Source organism: Phocoena phocoena, chromosome 10, assembly GCF_963924675.1.
Source record: "Phocoena phocoena chromosome 10, mPhoPho1.1, whole genome shotgun sequence".
NCBI classification, from domain to species: domain Eukaryota; kingdom Metazoa; phylum Chordata; class Mammalia; order Artiodactyla; family Phocoenidae; genus Phocoena; species Phocoena phocoena.
In genome coordinates, this window is record NC_089228.1 from 96,337,155 (window position 1) to 96,351,986 (window position 14,832).

Below are 14,832 nucleotides of genomic sequence, written 5' to 3' on the forward strand. Positions count from 1 at the left end.
TACAAGCAACTCTATGCCAATAAAATGGACAACCTGGAAGAAATGGACAAATTCTCAGAAAGCTGTAACCTTCCAAGACTGAACCAGGAAGAAATAGAAAATATGAACAGACAAATCACAAGTAATGAAATTGAAACTGTGATTAAAAATCTTCCAACAAACAGAAGTCCAGGACCAGATGGCTTCACAGGTGAATTCTGTCAAACATTTAGAGAAGAGCTAACACCCATCTTTTTAAAGTCTTCCCAAAAATTGCATAGGAAGGAAAACTCCCAAACTCATTCTATGAGGCCACCATCACCCTGACACCAAAACCTGACAAAGATACTACAAAAAAAGAAAATTACAGACCAATATTACTGATGAATGTAGATGCAAAAATCCTCAACAAAATACTAGCAAACAGAATCCAACAACACATTAAAAGGATCATACACCATGAACAAGTGGGATTTATCCCATGGATGCAATGATTCTTCAATATATGCAAATCAATCAATGTGATACACCATATTAACAAATTGAAGAATAAAATCCATATGATCATCTCATTAGATGTAGAAAAAGCTTCTGACAAATTTCAACACCCATTTATGATAAAAAACTCTCCAGAAAGTGGGCATAGAGGGAAACTACCTCAACATAATAAAGGCCATATATGACAAACCCACAGCCAACATCATTGTCAATGGTGAAAAACTGAAAGCATTTCCTCTAAGATCAGAAACAAGACAAGGATGTCCACTCTCACCACTATTATTCAACATACTTTTGGAAGTCCTAGCCACGGCAATCAGAGAAGAAAAAGAAATAAAAGGAATACAAATTGGAAAAGAAGAAGTAAAACTGTCACTGTTTGCAGATGAAATGGTACTATACATAGAGAATCCTAAAGATGCCACCAGATAACTACTAGAGCTAATCAATGAATCTGGTAAAGTTGCAGGATACAAAATTAATGCACAGAAATCTCTTGCATTCCTATACACTAATAATAAAAGATCAGAAAGAGAAATTAAGGAAACATTCCCATTTACCATTGCAACAAAAAGAATAAAATACCTAGTAATAAACCTGCCTAGGGAGACAAAAGACCTGTATGCAGAAAACTATAAGACACTGATGAAAGAAATCAAAGATGACACAAACAGATGGAGAGATATACCATGTTCTTGGATTGGAAGAATCAATGTTGTGAAAATGACTATACTACCCAAAGCAATCTACAGATGCAATGCAATCTCTATCAAATTACCAGTGGCATTTTTTACAGAACTAGAACAAAAAAATCTTAAAATTTGTATGGAGACACAAAAGACTCCGAATAGCCAAAGCAGTCTTGATGGAAAAAAACGGAGCTGGAGGAATCAGACTCCCTGACTTCATACTATATTACAAAGCTACAGTAATCAAGACAATATGGTACTGGCACAAAAACAGAAATATAGATCTATCGAACAGGATAGAAAGCCCAGAGATAAACCTATGCACATATGGTCAATTAATCTATGACAAAGGAGACAAGGATATACAATGGAGAAGAGACAGTCTCTTCGATAAGTGGTGCTGGGAAAACTGGACAGGTACATGTAAGAGAATGAAATTAAAACACTCCCTAACACCATACACAAAAATAAACTCAAAATGGGACTAGACGGCTTCCCTGGTGGCGCAGTGGTTGAGAGTCCGCCTGTCGATGCAGGGGACACAGGTTCGTGCCCCTGTCCGGGAAGATCCCACATGCCGCGGAGCAGCTGGGCCCGTGAGCCATGGCCGCTGAGCCTGCATGTCCGGAGCCTGTGCTCCGCAACGGGAGAGGCTGCAACAGTGAGAAGCCCGCATACCACAAAAAAAAAAAAAAAAAATGGGACTAGAGACCTATACGACTAAAGGCACTATAAAACTGTTAGAGGAAAACATAGGAAGAACAGTCTGACATAAATCACAGCCAGATTTTTTTTGATCCACCTCCTAGAGTAATGGAAATAAAAACAAAAATAAACAAACAAAAAATAAATAAATATATAATCCTAAATCCATTCTCCTTACTGCTTCATTCTCTTGCAAAGCATTCATTCAGATGACTAAGCCATAGGGTTTTCTCCCAGATATTTGTGCATGAAGTCATCCTTAAAGCCCTGATAAACAATCTGGTGGACCTGAGAGAGTTGAAACAAAAGTTTGTGGAGGCATTTCCACAATTCGTTCCAAAGTTTCAGTTGTCAGTTCCATCCTATTGGTTCTGTTGATGCCCTGGGTCTTTACCCTCAATTCCCGGAATTTCTCATCTTCAGGGTCGCCATGGGACAAATTTCTGGTGGCCCACCCTTATCTCTGCTCTTCATTCCATGCAGAGCAGCCTGACTGTCCTCCAGCACATCCTCCCCTCTGATCCTCACTGCACCCTGTTCTGATAGCCAAGAAACTTTCAGAAATTTGGAAACTTTGCCTCAAATACACAGTCCTCTGCCTCATCCCAGCCGAAACTTGGATTTCCCCCAACGACATAATTCCCCTTGTCATTCTCAAGGTGAGTGTACTCATTCCCCACACACCTTTTGCCCAGGACCTTAGAGCTTGGGCCATTGTTTGCGGCTCCCTGTGAACTTTCAGCCTTGCTCCAATAATACCTCTCCCCCTCCTTGTCAGTTTCACATACCTACCTAACTCCTCATACCCATTCATTCTCAGCTGTCTTCCTCATTGTTTGGAAGCCTCACTACCATCATTAAATTAAAAATAAAGCCCCCGCGACCCACTTGGGGCATGCATGCTGCAGAGGGTTGCCCACGTGAGTAGCAACACTACAGTGACTCAGGACTTAGGACTTGGCAGTGTATATGCTTGTATCTTTTGATTTGCTGATCATTTTGAGAGCAGACTTTGTTTGCTCTATCTAGCTTTTCCCAATGTGTGAAACACAGACCCACTGTTTGACAATCACGTGGTTTTCTTATCGCATCTCCCTTTATTACAGTTTTAATATACTTTAATATACCTCAGTTTTAGATGCTTGAAGATAGCCACTTCTCTCTTTGAGGTGTTTCCCAAAAGTAGATTTCAAAAACTGTTCTACTGATAAACTTCAGTAAATCCAGAATACTCCATAATCTATTAATAATTCAGGAATAAATGGACATTTAAGTCACTTCCAATATTTCACATAGATATCATTGAGTAGTTGTCCTAGAGCATAACTCTGTATTACGTCTCTGGTTGTCGTCTTGGAAGACATTTCTAGAAGTAAAACATGGGGTCAAAGTCTTTGATTGTTTACAGCTTTTGACACATATTGACAAGAGTGCTCTCAAGAGTGTTGTAACAATGTACACTCCACCAGCACTATTGGAGTGTCTCACCACACCCTTTTATTCTACATAACCTTTTAAACAAATCTTTGCAGAGCAACCAGCCCAGATTGGAGTAGAAAACTCTAGGATTCTGGGAGGGTAGTTTAAGTCCAGGAGAGGATTTGCTAGCATGCCTTGAAAGTATAAAGAGTTTGAAAAAACCTTGACAGTATGATAAAGGCAATTACTGCCATAAAAAAATAAAAGCAATCAGAAATTCCAGGGGATCAGGGGGCAAAACTGTAAAAGACATATAATCATAAAACATTGCCTGGTTTTGCAGGGAATGACATTTACGTGGTCATAACAATGTAATGATTTAACTTTAAAAAGTGATATAATTCCATGGGTAGGAGAGGAGAGGAAAGTATATTGTAAGAGAGCTGAAATTGTATTTGTTACTGTAGCGATCAATAACTGAAGTATAAAAATGATAAAAATAGGGAAAGCAATGTAATCTTATTACTCAGAGATACGAACATTAATATGAGAAGAAACAGAGAGTTAAGTACTTGCCTTCAAAGAGTGGGACTTGGAGTAAGGATGAGAAGAAAAGAAGCCTATTGATTTTAATTATGAGACCCTTTTAACCAGGACCATGTTTACTTTGTTAAAATATATTTTAACAGTATTCTAAAATGTTGAGATTATTGGAAGTCTTTACCAATTTTTAAAGTTTTTATTACTTTAAATTCGTATTCTTATAAGTATCAGAATTTCATATTTCTTTTGTAACTTGTCTGCTCATGTACTTATTTATCAAGAGATGTTACTGGTTTTCTTATTGATTTGTAAGAACTTTTTATCTATTTGTCTACCATGTTTGCTAGGAAATATTTTACCCAGCTTGTTGTTTGTTTTGTATTATGTTTCTGATGTTGGACAAAATTCACCAAGTATATTAATATTTACATTTTTGTATAGAAATTTCCAAATTAAATTGTATTTTCTTTATTTCTAAAGGTTTGATGCTTTACTTCAAGTTCTTAATTTATCTTGATATCTTATGCTTGTTTTTTTTTTAATAGAACTACTATGTGCCAGGCACTATTATAAGCTCTTCTTAAACATTGATTCAATTAATGGTATATGAGAGAGAGGAGGCACTTAATTGTTTCTCCCCAAAGAGCTAATTTTCCTATGGTATTTACCACAAACACCATTCCTTCTCCATAGGTTTGGGATATATTTCTGACTATTTTGTTTCAGATCTATTTTTCAATTTTTTCAGTAAAATCACACTATTTTACTTAATGCTACTTTATAACATAGTCTATAGATGATAGAGCAATTTCTGCCCATCACTTTACTTTTTAAAAATATTCTTAGCCAATTTACCCACTTATTCTCTAGCTGATCTTTTGACATTTTAAATGTCAAGATAAATTCCATTGCAAGTGTGACCAGAACTTTGTTAAACCGACAAATTAATTAAGAAGTATTTACTCTTTACAGGGCTATTTTGTGTCAATAAAGTTATATCTTTCTAATTATTTAAATCTTATTTTAAAACTCTAAGCTGCTAAAATTTTGAGTTGCTAGTGAACTCACGTTAACTCTAAGAATATTTCAGTTGGTGCTCATAAGATTTCTACCATTATATTTGTGCCATCTACAAATAATGGTGACTTTACCTCCTCTCCTTCAGGAATTATACTTCATTCCTATTTCGTGATTTAATGCCTTAACCAGTATTTTCTGAAGCATATTAAATAGAGGGATACTGGCTACATATTTTGGAAGAATATAGAAAAACCAAGTGTTAAAATTTGTTATTTACCCAAACCATGGCAAAATCATATATCATCAACATAGAACAAATTGCAAAATTAATCTAAAATTTTTTTTTTTTTTTTGCGGTAAGTGGGCCTCTCACTGTTGTGGCCTCTCCCGTTGCAGAGCACAGGCTCCGGACGCACAGGCTCAGCGGCCATGGCTCACGGGCCTAGCTGCTCCACGGCATGTGGGATCTTCCCGGACCGGGGCACGAACCCGAGTCCCCTGCATTTGCAGGCGGACTTTTAACCACTGTGCCACCAGAGAAGCCCAAATCTAAAATTTTATTTTAAGTTATCATTATAATTTTATCACTAAAATTTTTAGTAGTTAATTTTTTTTAATTTGATATTACAGTTTAGAACTGGTAATTCCTCAGCTCTGTTGGACACTACATTCCTCCTGTACTTACCACACTGCACATTGATGATATTAAATAAGTGCTCAGTTTCACCAAGACTGGTAGAGGAGAGAAATTTTCTGGGTAGTTATACAAGAATAGGCACTGCTGGTGGACTTGTTGCCACCAAGCTTTCCTTCGTCTCTGACAGTTACAGAGTAGGCAGTTTCCTTCCCTTTAGCTCCTGGCCTTGGAGATTTGGTTGACGATGATGATGTAGTTTCACTAAAACGATTGCACCAACTTAAGTTTTGTGCACTGCTGGAGTGAGAGCTTTTGAAATACTTCCATAATCACACTTGAGATTTTTACATTCACTTATGCTACATTTCTAATATACTTTGCATTCAGATAACTCATTTGATAAAAATCTGTCTTCAAGCTTTGAATCTAAAAATGCCGAAATGGAATGTAATCAACTTATGGGATAACAGAATAATCCCTGATTTCCCCTCTGCATCTCAGCTTCTATTGCCTATAAAGAAATTGCAGCAATCTTTTCTGGAGTGGAGTAACAGGAGTATTTTTATAACAGGAATCATGTAATAAGTATTTGCACTCTTAAGACTCACCAGTTTGATTGTTTCTTGAGAATGTTCCAAAGAACAAACTACTTTCTCTGAATAAAAAAAATAGTTAGCAGCTAGTACCCCCTGCTAGGCTGGTATCATTAACTGTAACCTGCAGTACTGAGGCTTTATTTGGTTCAAGCAGCCTTTTTATACATAATAGCTACATTCTTGTCTTTTTAAACACAGCAAGCCTGTTCCAGAATCTCTTAAACATCATGAAGTTTGTCTTTGATTAAAGAACAAGAAGTCTTGTGGTCTTTCTTCTTGGGTAGATAATTCTGTTAAGATACACTGTGCTAGGATTAGTTTCCAAACACAACTGAAGGGTATGAATAGAAGAGTGTATGCCCATCATTCCTAAGTCAATCATAGCCTTCATCATGTCTGTCCATCATTGGTAATAATTATATTAACTGATTTTTCCATTCTATAAATATTTCTTCATCAGATTCATTAACTGTGTCCTCAAATCTCTCATTCAGCACATAAAAGAGAAACTTAGCTAATTCAGCATGAACCCACCACATTGTCAAATTTAAAAGGACTTCTGGTGGCTTCTGCATGTCCCAATGACTGAGAAACAAGATGCAGAAGTAGCACATTTAATAATGTCAAGAAACTTGTGCACAGTAAACTGGAATTCCGGAAAATATTTCTTAGTAATATACATCCCAAAAGTGGACATTGTACCTAGGATTCGTAGATTGTGGAAATCTGAATAATCCTTCTTTTTCACATCCTGAAAATGATAGCAGTCTAGCAATCATTTCAACAAGATTTATAGTAAAACTTTTACCTTTGGAGACTCAGAGACATGAAGGATTATCTTCTTAGAGCATTCTTGTGAAATCTAGTTTTTGAAAGTAGATTAAACCACCATCAGTAGATTAAACCAAACCACCATCAACTGTGGTTTGGTTCCTCATTTTTCTCTTACATTCTTTTCTCATACTCTTCACTATACTATTCTAAGTCATCAATATTATTGTTGTCCATGATTTTCAAGATTTACCTCCTCATGAAAATTTAAGGCGGTAGTGCTGACATTCTGCTGTTAACTCATCTTCACAAGAGATGAAGAGTTCCCAGGCAGCACATTTCCTGAAATACCCACAGCTTACACAAAGTTAAACAACTGAAAATTCAGTACAGTTCTTTTTTTTTGTTTTAAAGAAGATGTTGGGGGTAGGAGTTTATTAATTTATTTTATTTATTTTTGCCGTGTTAGGTCTTCGTTTCCGTGCGAGGGCTTTCTCTAGTTGTGGCAAGCGGGGGCCCCTCTTCATCGCAGTGCCCGGGCCTCTCACTATCGCAGCTTCTCGTTGCAGAGCACAGGCTCCAGACGCGCAGGCTCAGTCGTTGTGGCTCGCGGTCTCTAGAGCACAGGCCCAGTAGCTGTGACTCACGGGCCCAGTTGCTCCGCGGCATGTGGGATCCTCCCGGACCAGGGCTCTAACCCGCGTCCCCTGCGTTAGCAGGCAGGATCTCAACCACTGCGCCACCAGGGAAGCCCAGTACAGTTCTTCATGATTATTTTATTCCATGATGTGAGTACTAGTATGCAAACAATCCAACGAGGATTACTAGCACTATATAATCGAATTCCATTATTCTCCTTATATTGTTATTTATTGTTTTTTATAGAATAGCTAACCAGCTAAGGCTGGTTCAAAATGGCTACCGTCATGTCATAGACTCAGGTAAACTATAGCCAGGATCACTCGGTGAAGGATGGAGCTCACAGGAAGAAAATCAGCAGTTTCTTATCCATCCTTTTGGCCTCTTGGGGAGGAAGATGCTTTCCCTGGTCACAGCTGCATGCACCCTGGAACTGTATCCCAGCAGAGGGACCCCATGCTTTGTTACTCTCTCTTTATTAGGTTGATGTTTCCTTGAGGAATGGAGTGAGTTGTGGGGAAGAATATTTTGAGTTCAGAGGACAAGCAGTCTCGTTTTGTGCCAGATTTTCAGGGGAGGGGAGGGAAACACTGGTTCCTAAGCACCCGGGTAAGAGAAGCTGAGTTTAGGTATAGACCCCTCCTTACCACACACCTGCTAACAATTTCTGGTTCACTCGTGAATTCCTGCTTCTCTCCACAGATATAATGCTCTCCCTAAAGTTATTTAACAAACATATTTCTCCTCAATACTTGTATTAGACTAAACCATAAAAAAAGGCTGCCACTTGAACATTTTGACCTACAAGTGAAAAATCTCATAATAGCAATATTAACTGTCAATCATTGATTAAATGTGATGGTCATCTACATAAACATATAATTTTTGATCAGGCAGGATCTCAGGATGCCAGAAGTCCAGCTGAAGCAGGTATTTATCTATTCAGTCTTCCAAAACCAAAATCAAGGCAGAAGCATACCAGCAGATTTTGGTCAATTTTAAGTCAAAACTGATGTTCTGGGCATTTCTGCCCTGTGTACGGAAATGGTGATATCAGGCCTTCTAGTCCTAATCCTGGTTTCTTTTTTTTTTTTTTTGAGGTACGCAGGCCTCTCAGTGTTGTGGCCTCTCCCGCTACGGAGCACAGGCTCCGGACGCGCAGGCTCAGCGGCCATGGCTCACGGGCCCAGCTGCTCCGCGGCATGTGGGATCTTCCCGGACCGGAGCACGAACCCGTGTCCCCTGCATCGGCAGGCGGATTCTCAACCACTGCGCCACCAGGGGAGCCCGCATTCAGTTTTTAAATCACTAATTTCACTGTTCATTGGCAATCTGTTTCTTACACAATTTAAGCTTTAATTTTATTCAATTCTTGGTTGCTATAGCATGCGTTCAAGCATTTTTTTCTTCTGAAACAGAGTGGGGACATATTTTCTGTATTCTCTCACCAGAGAGACTACATATAGAGTGTGATTTGATCACAAGTCTGTAAGTTGCTCCATTGTCTTTGGCATTTACAGTTTTGAAGAAAAGTTCTGAGGTTATCTGGATTTCATTTCTTTTTTGTACATTTATTTTATTGAAGTATAGTTGATTTACAATGTTGTGTTAGTTTCAGGTATACAGCAAAATAATTCAGTTTTACACACACAGACATATATATATATATATATATATATATATATATATATATATATATATATACTCTTTTCCATTATGGTTTACTACAGGATACTGAATATAGTTCCCTGTGCTATACAGGAGGACCTTGTTGTTTATCCATTCCAGATATAATAGTTTGCTGGATTTCATTTCTTTATACGTGACCCTTTTATTTTTCTTCTGGGATGCAAGTTGGATATTTTTCTTTATCTTTAACTTTAAAATTACTGGTTCCTTGAGGACAAGTTCATTCATGTTTGTGTATCTTGCAGAGCATATGGTTTATGGTAGGTGTGGAGTGAATATTGGATAAACACACACGAATTATGTTTAGGTAAACTTAAAACCGTGCCACCATTTCTCTTCCTGACTATCAATCTCAAGTTCAACTGACATTGATACAACTTAAGAGAAGTCAGGCATGCCACCTTCTGTTCCTGCAGAATTACCAAAACCTGAAAGTTCTGGAAAGCCATTATGACCATGCAGAAAGCTTCACCGCTATTGGAATCCAAATCAAATTAGCCCCTCTTTCAATACGTTTATTATCTAATAAACTTCAGAGACCTACTCAAAATGCTTAATTTTTTTTTTTTTTTTTTTTTTTTAGCTGTACGCGGGCCTCTCACTATTGTGGCCTCTCCTGTTGCAGAGCACAGGCTCCAGATGCGCAGGCTCAGCGGCCATGGCTCACGGGCCCAGCCGCTCTGCGGCATGTGGGATCTTCCCAGACTGGGGCACGAACCCGTGTCCCCTGCATCGGCAGGCAGACTCTCAACCACTGCGCCACCAGGGAAGCCCCAAAATGCTTAATTTTTTACCTTAGAGAGTTGACATGATAGGGGACAGAAATGGAACCTAATTTTTTATTGCTTTTATGATTTGTATGAAACAAAACACTGTCAATGACACAAATTATGTGTGAAATTAAAATATCTTTCTCTTGTTTTCCTTTTTTATTCTTCCCTTGGCTGCCACGAAGTTGGTTTCTATAGTAGGTATAGAATCCCATCAGGATCAGCAGCAATCATTTATATTTACACAATATACCAAGAACCTTTTGTTACCACCAGATTTTAGGAGCAAATGAGTTGGAGAACAATGCAAACTGAATCCACGTCAAACAATACCTAACAGGTATATCAATCTGACCTAATATAAATGCAGAAAGCTAAAAGGATATTTTAGTGGCATACTTATACGTGCACAACTAAAGACGTGTAAATTTAAAATGCATTTGTCAGTCATCTAATAGTACATTCATTTTAGACAATATAGTAATCTCTCCTAGGAAATCAAAAGACAGAAATTGCAAGTATGTCTTTTTGAGTAACACCTCAAGTTTGGAGTGATATGTATCAAAGGCATGTGATCCACATTCATTCGTGTGATACGTGGTTTTACTTGCTTTATCGACTTTTCAGCAAGACCTATGTCATTTATGGCTTGCATCGTGTAAGACTTTGCAATGTTCCTACTAAAGAGAGATTCATCACTGGTCTATGCATTATATCAAATGATGAAATAACTAGTCAGTTGAATAGGTTTTGTTGAGTGTGGCTGAATACATCTTTTGTTTTGTTTTCATTTTAATATCTTTTGAGTTACATGTGAGTATTGTGATATGTATCCATCTAATATTTAACTTCAGAGGCATAGAAGCTAAGATGGATCTTCCCTAATTAAGTTATTTTGCTGATTTTTGCCTTTCATCCCTTTATTTTGTACTTGCAGTAATTTTCGAGACATCTGCCCTGGTCAGATTCATGCTAACCTTTCAGTCTCAGGAAGCATGGCTTGATCTGTGTTACATCAGTTAGGCAGGAATGACTTGCTGGATTTCATTATATGTTTGAATGGTATTATAGGCAATGATTGTATGGATAACCTGTTGGTATACACACATGTGCTAGGAGCCATTGGAACTTTGTGCTTAGGCAGCCCTGGACTTACAGAAAAACAAGGGTAATTGGCCTCATTCTTTAATTCCATCTCCTAGAGAGAGAATCTTTTGAAAGAAGCCTTTTAAAGGGGTACTATTTTTTTTTAAGGAATACTTTTATGATGAGTCAAAAGGAGTACTTTTATGGTAAAATGAAATTTGGACATAGAGGAGATTAAATGCATTCCTCATAAACAGTTGAAAAGTTTGTTTAGTTGTAAGCAGGAACAGGCATTCCCTAGGTTATGCAATATGAAACGTCCTCAAAGCTCAATCTTACCCAAAATTTCTCTCACAGAACATAACAACTTTTAGCAATGCTGAAAGTTTCTACTCACTGATAAGGACAAGCCACCCAGAAATTTGGAATTATTTGAGCAGAGTTGAAGTGAGCTGAGCCTGAAGATACCTGCTCCAAGTCAATCATCTGCAAAACTTCCAGCTGTCCTCACCACTGGCAGGTGTCACAAAGACCTCTTGGTAGAGTATCAATTCCAGGGTCAAGTCTAACTTACAAAAGAAAACAAAAGCAAAGAACAACAAGCAAAATACAAAAAAAGTGCACCCCTTTATCCAACTTAAGCCACTGACAACAAATGTGACACCATATTATTTCCAACATTCAACAGTCTTACTTATAATCCGTGAAATTGATTTATCTTGTATACCTCTGAGGAATCTGGTTCAGTAGGAGTAGGAAGATAAAGCACATTTTTTTCCTGTCAAAAATGCTCTTAAATTTCACTTTTACTTTATGAATTTTAATCTCTTACCCAATACACATACATACATATGTGTATGTACATGTATACAAATTCTGAAAGGGTACAAAAGATTGCTTCATGGAGGAGTTTTAGCCTTCCCTTGACCCCTGGGAATTTCCTTGTTTCACCCACAGGCAAGCCTGGTTCTGGCAGTCCCTGGTGTCTAGAGGGAAAGAGGTCCCAAGTAGGCCATAATCACCAATAGGTGTAATTGGCAATAGGAATTTGCTTGTCATAAATCACAATGAAATAAGCAATAACACACCCATATGCTTACCAAACCTTGCAAATAAGGACTCCAGCTTTACTAGCTCTTGCCAAATTTTTCAGTGCCTTTCCTTCACTCCAGGAGGTACCCAGTCATAAAATTATGAAACAAACCTTCCTTACCATTTCCTAAACTAATTGCTCACCCCAAGTGAAGGACTATTTGCAAAGGAGCTGTAGTGCTAGTCTCAGATTCGTCATGCTTTCTCACTGGCTCTTGCAGTATTAACTTTGTCTTGTCTCTAAATGCACAGAATTCTAGAGCCCCTAAATAGGGATGTGTCATTATGTATCACTGGGAGACATTCATCACACATCTCTGAAGATCTACTTTCCGGAAATCAACCAATCAGTCAGTATGAAGCAGATTTTCACATCGAGCATTTGAAGCTCAAATCACTTTACAATCCCTATAACGTAATTGTTCAAAGTGGAAGGTTTGAACCATTCTTAGAGAGGAATTATGATGTACTACAAAAGAGAACAACAACTCAAGCTCACGTGGTATTTTATTCATGGAGAAAACCAATACAATTCAACAACATTCCTTCTAATACGCAGTATACGTGATCTTCACTAGATCAGCGGCAGCAACAGAAACAGAAACTCGGAAATGCAGAATCTGGGGCTCCATCCAAAACCCACCGGATCCGAATCCATCTCTTAACAAGCCCTTCGTGTAATATGTAGGAACATTAAAGTTTGAGAAAGACTGTGAGGGACTGACTCATTTATGTCCAACCTTTTCAATATTTGTGCTAAATAATAAGACTGTAGCAACAACCTTTCAAAAAAGGTTAAAAGTGGAGATTTAAACCTGAGCTCCAAAAATTCAGTCTTCGCACTTATTCTATTACCGTGTTATATAAAATATACCTTTTTCACTTTCCCAGATAATAATTTCCGTGTGCATGTATGCTACCAATACCACCTAGCTATGGCTTCAAGTAGTGATAGCAGTGGTGTGAGCAAAGTTGATTTGTCACAATTAACTTTGGTTCAAAAAACCTGAGGCAAGAGAAAGTCGTTGACCTTACACATGTGCTCTTCAGAAAATTCCACAGGCTACCTGAAACAATCTTTCACTCTCCTGAAGTTTAATGAAATATACCCAAATTATCTCTGGCCAGGCAGGTAACAGAGCTGCCCTCTACAATGTACTGTCATTCTGTGGATTGTAACTGTTCTCCTCTTTTCCATCATGCTTGGATCACAAGGATATTCTAACATACATTCAGGTCACTCCTGGACTGCAATGTGACTTTGCGTGGGGGATGGAGACAGAGCTGTCAACTGCAGGGAAACTACTCACAAGTGAGCCAGAGAAACCAAAGGAGAGGAGGATTGTCTTCGTCCGCTCAGGCCGCCATAACAAAATGCCACGGACTGGGTGGCTTAAACAACAGAAATTTATTCCTCACAGTTCTGGAGGCTGAAATTCCCAGAAAAATGTGCTCACCAGTTAGGTTCCTGGGGAGATTTCTCTTCCTGGCTTGCCGACAGCTTCTTGAGTGATTCTCACATGGCTTTCCCTCTGTGGCACAAAAGTGGGGGGATTTGTGGGGAGAAAAGGCTGGGGGAGGCAGGAGAGAGACAGAGAGAGAGACATGTGGAGTTCCTCTTCTTATAAGGACACCAGTCCCATCAGATTAAGGCTCAATCCTTATGACCTCATTTAATCGTTATTACCTCCTTATAGAAACTGTTTCCAAATACAGTCACGCTGGGAATTAGGGCTTCAACGTATCGATTTGGGGTTGGGTGGCAGGGAAATACTTCTCAGTCTATTTCACCCTCTGGCTTCCCGATACTCATGTCCCTCTCCCACGCAAAACACATTCACCCCATCCCAACAGCCCCAAAAGTCTTAATTCACGCCAGCATCAACATTAAAGTCCAAAGTCTCATCTAAATATCACCTAAATTAGATATGAGTGAAGCTTAAGATATGATTCATCCTAGAGCCAAATTCCTCTCCAGTTATGAACCTGTGAAACCAGACCAATTACTTGCCTCCAAAATACAGTGGTGAGACAGGCAGAGGGTAGACATTCCCATTTCAGAAGGGAAAAACCAGAAAGAGGAAAGGGACGTTAGGTCCCAAGCAAGTCCAAAACCTAGCAAGGCCAACTCCATTAGATATTAAAGCTCAAGAATAATCTTCTCTGGCTCCGTGCTCATCCTTCCAGGCCTACTGGGGCAGCAGTGTCATCCCCATGGCCTTTGGTGGTGGCCCTGTCCCTGAGGCTCTGGCTTGTTAATATCAAGACATAGCCCCACCCTTTGAAAGCAAGAAGGAACCAGCCCTGCTCCCCGGGCCTCTGGTGCTAATCCTGGTGTTCTCTGAATCACCTTTAGTTCCATTCTTCCCTTTTCTTGAAGGATAATTCATGTTTACAACTGACTAGCTCTATTGTCCCGTCCTGCAGAATCCCAGAAGTCTGACAGCCTTTCTTCACTCTGTTCTGTTTCTCTGTTCCATTTAGTCCCAGCTGGCAGTGTTTCTGATGGCATAATCCCATTTCTATGCTGGGTTTCTGCTGAAATGGCTCATTAAATTTGTGTTTTACACCCATACTAATCTCCTTATCAAATGAATAAGAACACCTATCGTGCTCTCTTCAGAACGCCTTCCTCAGTTTGTGCAAAATGGATAGGCTGAGAATTTTCCAAATCTTGAAGCTCTGGTGCCTTTTGCTTA